Here is an 8,633-nt window from a genome sequence, read left to right on the forward strand (position 1 = left end):
ATGGTTAGACAGCAGAAAGGACTGCCTGAGGCGATGCTGGTTGGCAGGGTGGGTGGACTAGAAGTCCTAGCTGCTCCATTCAGCCCTAATTGTCAGGGCCCTGGGCACTGACCTACTGGGAGGCGGGGCATGGATGGCACGGCCTTTGGCCCCCAGAGAAGAGTGGGCCTGTGGGAACCACCTTTCAGACGCTGAGTTAGCACTGCCTGGGGAGGGGAGCACCCCCACCAACCAGTAGAACTGGCGCCAGTGCCCAGCAGGCAAGGGGGGCACAGCCCCACAGAAGCCGCAGCCTCTGTCTCTGCACATCAGCCTCTCCAAGCCACCCAGCCGAAGGCCCTCTCCTTCCTCTGCCCCAGGCCAAGCTGGGCCTGCCTTCCCCACCCCTCCCACCACCCCAGGCTCCCCATGCCAGCAAAATAAGCCTAGGCCTCAGCTTGGCTTTCAAGGTCGTTAGGACCTGCCCAACCAGCCTTCTCACCTGCTTCTTCACCCTGTGCCCAGGCAACTCCAGAGTCCTCACTGCTCCCGCATGTCAGCTCCTCACAAAGACCACTAGGCATTTGCACATGCTGTTCCCTCTGGTCAAATGGCCTTCCATTCCACCCACCCTTTGTCCCACTCCAGTTTCACAGCCAACTCCAGTATTCCTTCAGACAGTACCTACGGAGCAGTCCTGGTGCACCAGGTCTGTGCAAGGGGGCAAGACCACCCCAACCCCACCCAGGATGGATTAGACACCCCTCTCTGAGCTTACCTGCACCCTGCCATTTCACCCGGTGTTTCGCCTATCTGTTGTCCGCCTACCTCTCCCAGTACACTGGAAGTTCCTGAGGGCAGGGACTGGGGCTGGTTCATTAGGCGGACCTGGGACCCATGTTGGTCCCTGGCATAGGGTAGCATTACAGTTTGTGGAATGACTGGGCAAATGTGACCATTCCCTTCCCTCTACTTCCCTCCTGCCCCGCCCCATTTCTCTAGGCACAGTTGCCCTTCCCTTCCTGAAACCCAGAGGCTGTGCCTGGGGACAGGGATCCTGGACCTAAGAATGGCCCACGCTCCCACCCCCAGCTGATGGAGAAGGCAGGGGTAGCTGGAGGCCTTGAGGGGAGGCAGTGAAGAGGTCATCCTCTCAGGGACACTCCCCAGGCAGGAGCCCCTCTGGGCCTACAGTTCCCCTGGGCATCACCTGAAAGGAACGTGGGCCCGGCCTGATAAGCCGTCGCCTTTGTTTCATTTCCTGTTTGCCAGAACGTCCCGAGCCCGGCTCCCCCCTGGCCAGGCTGGCCCGCCCATCCCCAAGAAGCCAAGGCCCGGCCAGGGCCCTGGGGATGACCTGGGGACTACGACAGGCCCGTGGCGGCTGCCCACTCACCCCCCCTCACGGCTCCTGCCCTGCTGGAAAAATCCCTGTCCTGGCTGCTTGACCGGGAGAGGCTGGAATTTTCTACAAGGACCTTTGGCGGAAGCTATGCAGGAAGGAGGGGAAAAGGGCGCGGCCAGGCCTCTGGAAGCTCCAGCTCAGTGTGGGCTTGGCCCGGCCCTTCCCCTGGCCCTGTAGTCTAGCAAGTGAGGGCGGGGGTTGAGGAGGGCTTAGCAGGTGTCTCAGTAACCTCCATCAGCACCCACTCATTCTCTAATGTTAATAATAAACGTGTTGTTATAAAAAGAGTGAGAACCTCAAGCGTCTCCTCCCCCAGCCAGATTACGGTCATGGAGTCCGCTTATAAAGAAATCCTGGCATTCCACCCCCTGCTGTGTGTCCTGGGGCAAGGCCTTCCTCTCTCTGGTCCAAGGGCCAGGGCCATTAGATGAACCTGGGTATGAACCCCTGCTGTATTTGTTTCACATTGGCTACATGTAATCTCAGAGCCCTGGTGGTTAAGTTAAGAGTTTGGCTGCTAACCAAAAGGTCAACGGTTTGAATCCATCAGCCGCTCCTTGGAAACCATATGAGACAGTTCTACTCTGTCCTGTAGGGTCACTGTGAGTCGGAATTGACTCCATGAAAATGGGTTTTATGTGTGATCTTGGACAGGTTACCTGAGCACTCAGAACCTCTGTTTTCTGTCTTTAACTGGGGGCAATAGTACTCACCTACCTGGTGGGGAGTCCCTGGGTGGAGCAAACGGTTAATGCCCTCAGCTGCTAACAGAAAGGTTGCAAGTGCAAATCCACCCAGAGGCCCCTCAGAAGAAAAACCTGACAATCTTCCAGAAAATCTGCTGTTGAAAACTCTATGGAACACAGTCCTGCTCTGACACAGATGAGGTCGCCTTGAGTGGGAATCAACTCGACAGCAGCTGGTACTGGTACCGGTACTGGTATCAGGTGGGGTAGTTGGGAGGGTTAAATGAGACAAGGCGTACAAAGCATTTAGCTCAGTGCTTAGAGATTACTAAGGACTCAATAAATGCTAACAGCCATGATCATTTTAAGGGGATTGGCCTTGATAATATAAAGGCTTTCCATAATGAGCTAAACATTTATTGAGTGCTTAAGCACAGGTTTCTGCTGGCACTTTGTTCTAAGTGCTTTACATATTTTGTCTCATATAATTCTCCAAAATGAACAAAAAAATTCCTTATTTTGCAGGTAAGAGAACAGAAGCATAGAGAGGTTGATGGTACTGATTAAGATTGGTAGTGATCGTCCAACATCCCTCTCCCAGCACTTCCCTTGTCTGGCAAACTCTTATTCATCCTTCAAAGCCCGGTGCCCCTCAAATGTTCTTCCTCTGGCCCTCCAGGGACCCCAGCATACATCCCTGATATAAGGAGGTGCCTGTTGACAACTTCTCCCCGGACAAAGGGGTGGAGTGGGAATTCTTTTTTTCTCAGCCCCATCACCTCCTATCCACCAAATGTTCGGCTTAGGCATTCATTCTGGTCTCCTTTGGGCTCTGCGGGGTCCCAAGGCACCTGATTCCAGTTTCCCAGGAGCTTCTGGGTCACATTACTTCAAGAGTACTGATGCCTCACATCTTCCTGGTGTCCTGCCAACTCCCCATCCCTGCTGGGTGCCCATTAAGGGAAAGAAATCCATGCCTCCTGAGCCTGTAGTGGGCCAGGTTTTTGGCTGAGTGCTTCACACTTTTAGCTCATTTGATCCTATGCGCATCATGTAAAGAAGGGTAGCTTTAGAAACCCAATGCCAGCTAGCCAGAATCTGAAGGAAGGGTGAACCTCCAAACTATGGGAAGGGTAAGTGGATTCAAGCACGGCTGGAACCAGGGACCCAAATACTGCCAGGACTCATCCTTTCTCTCCCCGTCTCTCTCGCTACATCTCTCTTTTATGCCTTTCTCTCTACAAACTAAAACTCTGCCATAAGGAAGGACATGTGGCCAGTGACAACTCCTGAGCCTCCCAGCCATAGCCATTTTCCCAGTTCTAATTCAAAATAATTTAAAAAAACCAGAGAAGTCTCCTGACTGGCCTGGCTCTAGTCAGGTGTCCACCTGTGGGCCAATCATAGATGGCTTATGGACAAAATCATGGAAGCCTGGAGACAGCCCTTACTGAAATACAGTGGTTGGAGACAAAGAAGATCTCCAAAGAAGGAGGGTCTGCTGTTCCAGGGGAAAGAAGGAATTCTGGACAGATCACAGAATTATGTCCACAACAGTTAGGGACTATTATTACCTCAATTTTACAGATAAGGAGATAGAGACTCAGGGAGGGGATGTGATTGTCCTTCTAGATACATACCATGCCAGATTCTACTGAATTCCTAGATCCTAGATCAAGCCCAAGAGATACCTTTTGCAGGTCAAGGAGTGTATTTCCTCCCCCACCTTCTCCCTGTTGACTCATTTCTGGGCTCTTGGAGATACCTTTGCTAGAGTTCCACCCACCTCGTGAAAATTCTATGGCTCTGACACTAACACCTGGGGGCAATCTCCTCCCACAGTAAGACAAGGCTGAGTGTGTGCAGGCCTTCTGGGGAGTGCCCTGCTTTTATGTGAGAAGCGACAGCATGGTCCCCACCATGGGATAGGATGAGATGCTCAACAGAACGGATGTGACAAGTGATAGATCAGAGACAGGGGTGACAGGTGCGCCATATGCACTATAGGTAAGAACTGTTAGTACCCCCCATTTTAGGAGGAAACTGAGGCTGGGATATAGAGGGTAAAGTTACTTGTTCAAGTACACATAGCTAGGGAGTGGTGGGGACCTCATGTGTCAGGCTTCAAGGCCTCAGCTTTCCGCAAGCTGTGTCCAGGTGCACACAGCACCTCTTCATCTTGTACACGAGCAGGTTCTTTGGTTCCCCAACTCTGTGCACAGGCAGCCAGGACTTAGAGTTTGGGCCTACAGAAGTGGGTGATCAGGGTGCACTTGGGGGAGAGGGGAGTGACTTGGTCTGGGGCTGCAGCAAAGTGTCAGGTTCTGCAGAGTGGTCACCAAATCTCTGCTCATCCTGTAAAGTCAAGTTCAAAAGCTTCCTCCTGACTCCCCTAGACAGTCATTGTCCACCCTCTGAGCCCCTACCTCCACCCCACTTCCTCCATCACAGCATAGCATTGCAATAGCCCATACCCTTCCTGACTGTGCCTCACCCTCTCCGTGCTTTTGATATTGTCAAAAACAGCACTGGGCATGGAAGAGACACAAGAGCTGTTTGTTAGGAGAATGGAGGAATGAATGATTGGATGGATGGATAGATGGACGGATGGATGGTTGGACGAATGGATAGATGGACCGAGGACGCACGCACATATGCAGGGCCCTGAAGCAATGTCAACTTAGCAGCAGTGCCCCCTGGTGGCTGGATCCACACCTCACTCTGCCACAGCAGAGAGAAGTGGTAAAGAAAAAGGACCCGTGCAGACTCTTGAAAACCGAGACCTACTACGTGCTGGATTTTTACATACATTCTCTGATTGATTGAGTCCTCATAGCTGCTCTGCAAGGCCTGAAGACTGACCCAAGGGCACAAAGGAAGAAAGGGCAGAGCTGGGAAAATTCTCAGTCTATCTGACTCCAGAGATCAACTCTCTGCTGTGGCTCCACTCCATACCCCTCACCCAGATGTTGAGTTCTAGCCTGGCCAGAAGAGGGCCATAGTTTGGCTCAGAGGTCCTCCTCACCTCGTGGCACTGCCTTCTCGCTCATCCACTCAGACTCCCCTGTCTCCCCCCAGCACACACACCTCCCTCAGAAAGCCCCTAACTCAGAGCCAGGAAGACCCAGGTTCAAATTCCAGCTCCACTGGACTCCCCAAAACTCACTTTCCACTCTGAGCCTTAGTATCCCAGTCCATAAAATGGGAACAGTGACCCTTAGCTGCCCTAGATTGAGGATTTCCCTAAGAACAAGGCCATGAGGGAAATGGGTACCTAATGGACCACAGCAGGGATGCGCAAAGCCACCTTCAAGGGCAAGGCTGACTCTGGGTCCTGCAGAAGCTGATAAGCACCACAGTGAAAGGACTGACCTATCTAAAGTAGTAAATCACCCACAATCAAAGGTGAGTCCTTTTGATCCCAAGCTGCTGAGCCTTGTCTGGGGAGAGGCCGCCCTGGCCATCTGACCAGTGGCCAAGCTGAGCCTTGTGTTGAGACAAGCACAGGGCATGTTACAATGGACTTTGAATAGTTCCTTTCCCCATGACAGATTGCACTCTGGAGACCTGGATGAGGTGGGATCTCTTAGCCTGGAGCTAAGTCTCACTGCCTTTGAGACTAGGCGGGTACATCAGTAAGTCAGGGCTATCAGAGAATAGGGAGTCAGGGGGCCATGTCCAGCACGTATTAGAGTGTACGCACTTGCCTAAAGGCACTCAGAATCAAAGACTTAAAAATATGATGCCAGCCCACATCGGTCAGGATCCCAACAGGAAGCAGATGACACACTCTAATTAGGAGAATGTGGGCAGTTTATTTTCAAAAGGACTAATTACAAAGTAGGTTGTAGGAGAATCACAAGAGGGAATGCAGGAATCTGGGGCCTGCAGCACAGCTTTCACCTGGCTTGCAGGGACCAGGAGGGGAGAGGTGACCAGAACCCTCAAGGACAGTGTCAGGTGAAGCAGAGGTGGCTTCACAGTGAACAAGCTGGGGAATAAATGCCCCAACTTCATGTTCTTCCTCCCCACTCAGCTCCAGCTGGTCTCCCCATTTACCAAACCCCTCGAAAAACTAGAGGTCAGTGCCCAGCTACCACCACCAACTGCTCTGACGGGAATCACAATAGAGGGTCCCAGGAAGAGCTAGAGAAAACTGCAGAAAAAAGTTCTAACTCAAAAAAAAAAAAAAAAAAAAAAAGATCAGACTTGCAGGTCTGACAGAGACTCGAGAAACCCCTAGAGTACAGCCCCTGAACACCCTTATATCTTAGTAATGAAATCACTCCTGAGGTTCACCCTTCAGCCAAAGATTAGACAGGCCCATAAAACAAGACAAAACTGAATGCACACACCAGCCCAGGGGCAAGGACGAGAAGGCAGGAGGGGACCGGAAAGCTGGTAATGGGGAAGCCAAGGTCAAGAAGCTGAGAGCGTTGACATGTGGTGGGGTTGGCAACCAATGTCACAAAACAATATGTATATCAATTGTTGAACGAGAAGCCAGTTTCATCTATAAGCCTTCATTCTAAAGTACAATTAAAAAAAAAAAAAAGCTAGAGGTCAGGGAACCGTGGCTGTGGATTTTTACACGAACAAGAAATAAACTACTATCTTATTTAACCTACTGTTTTTTAGGGTCTTTTGCAACAGCAGCTTAACCCAGAACCTAACCAACCTACCCTCATAAAAGGAAACATCTACCAAGAAGACATAATAATCTTGAACTTATATGTATCTGGAAACACATATTTATTTCGGTAAAAACATGTAAGGCAAATCTGGCTGAATTGCAAGGAAACATTCACAAGCCATAAGCAAAATGGAGAATTTTAATTAAACTTTCTTCAAATTAGTGGATCAGAGAGCAAAAAAAAAAAAAGAGTAAGGATCCAGAAATTCAAACAACATAATTAAGGACACTGATCTACTAGATAAGCATAAACCTCCCCCTTTCACAGACACAGACTGGCCCTTGTTTTCAAGCTCATGTGGAGCATTTTTTAAAATACAACATAGATGGCTGTAAAGAAAGTCTAAAATTTTTTTTCATTCAACCACGTTCTTTAATTCCATTATAATAAAATGATAAATCAAAAGCTGGCTAAGAAAATCCAATCTGTTTGGTAACTTAAAAACTCATTTATAAATAATTCACAGGGTAAGGGAACAATCATAATGGAAATACAAGATATTTAGAACTAAATGACAATAAACTAATGCGGAGCTTAGAGGAAAAATTATAGGCTTAAAGGCATTTATTAAAAACAGGACAATTGGCAACAAATGAATTAATCATCCAACTCAAGACTCTAAGAAGAGACAAACAGAGAACCCAAAGAGTATGAGTAGAAGAAGGAAATAAAGATAAAGCAGAAAGTAATGACACGGAAAACCACAAAATGCTGAGCTTATTCTTTTAAAAGACAATATAATAAACAAATCTTTAGCCCAAAATGCACAATAATGGTAACAAAAAGAAGGATATAACTAGACATGCAATCAAAATTTTTAAAAATCGCTAGAAAATGCTCTGCAGACCTCTGGTTCTGGCATGATATCAGACTAAGATAGTGTGAAAAACCCAGGAAATAAACTCAGAAGGAAGCAGTAGGTTGCAAGAAGAAATGGCAAGCAAAAAAAAAGAAAAAAAAACTATTAAACACATGGGAAATTCAAACAAGCATGAACTGTGTAAAGATTTTTGTAAAGACACATTTGGCGGATAAACAAATGAGACTAAAAACATTGGCAAGTAATAAAATGACAGGCAGGAAGCAGTAATCAGAGTTTAAAAGCCTTCCAAGGTCCTTGGTTGTTCTGGGGGAAGATACTTATGAACTTTAAACTTTGTTAACTGAAGCACGCATGTTCATGATTTAAGGATGGGTAATATAAGAATGGGAAACCCTGGTGGCATAGTGGTTAAGTGCTATAGCTGCTAACCAAAAGGTCAGCAGTTTGAATTCACCAGGTGCTCCTTGGAAATTCTATGGGGGCAGTTCTACTCTGTCCTATAGGGTCGCTATGAGTTGGAATCGACTCGACGGCAGCGGGTTTGGGTTTTTTTGTTTAGTAAAGGAATATACCACGAATCTGTCAGTTTGTTGTACTGTGGGGGCTTATGTGTTGCTGCAATGCTGGAAGCTATGCCACCGGTATTTCAAATACCAGCAGGGTCACCCAGAGTGGACAGTTTTAGTGGAGCTTTTTTTTTTTTGCAGACTAAGACAGACTAGGAAGAAGGACCTAGTAGTCTACTTCTGAAAAATATAAGCCAATGAAAACCTTAAGAATAGCAGCAGAGCATTGTCTGATATAGTGCCATAAGATAAGCCCGTCAGGTTGGAAGGCGCTCAAAATATGGCTGGTGAAGAGCTGCCTCCTCAAAGTAGTCATTGTTATTAGGTGCCATCAAGTCAGTTCCAACTCATAGTGACCCTATGAACAACAGAATGATACACTGCCCAGTCCTGTGCCACCCTCACAATTGTTGTTATGCTTAGAGTCGACCTTAATGATGTGGGTGGAGTCAAGCTTTCGGGACTTTTATTTGCTGATGT

Source organism: Loxodonta africana, chromosome 3 (assembly GCF_030014295.1).
Source record: "Loxodonta africana isolate mLoxAfr1 chromosome 3, mLoxAfr1.hap2, whole genome shotgun sequence".
Classification (NCBI taxonomy): Eukaryota; Metazoa; Chordata; class Mammalia; order Proboscidea; family Elephantidae; genus Loxodonta; species Loxodonta africana.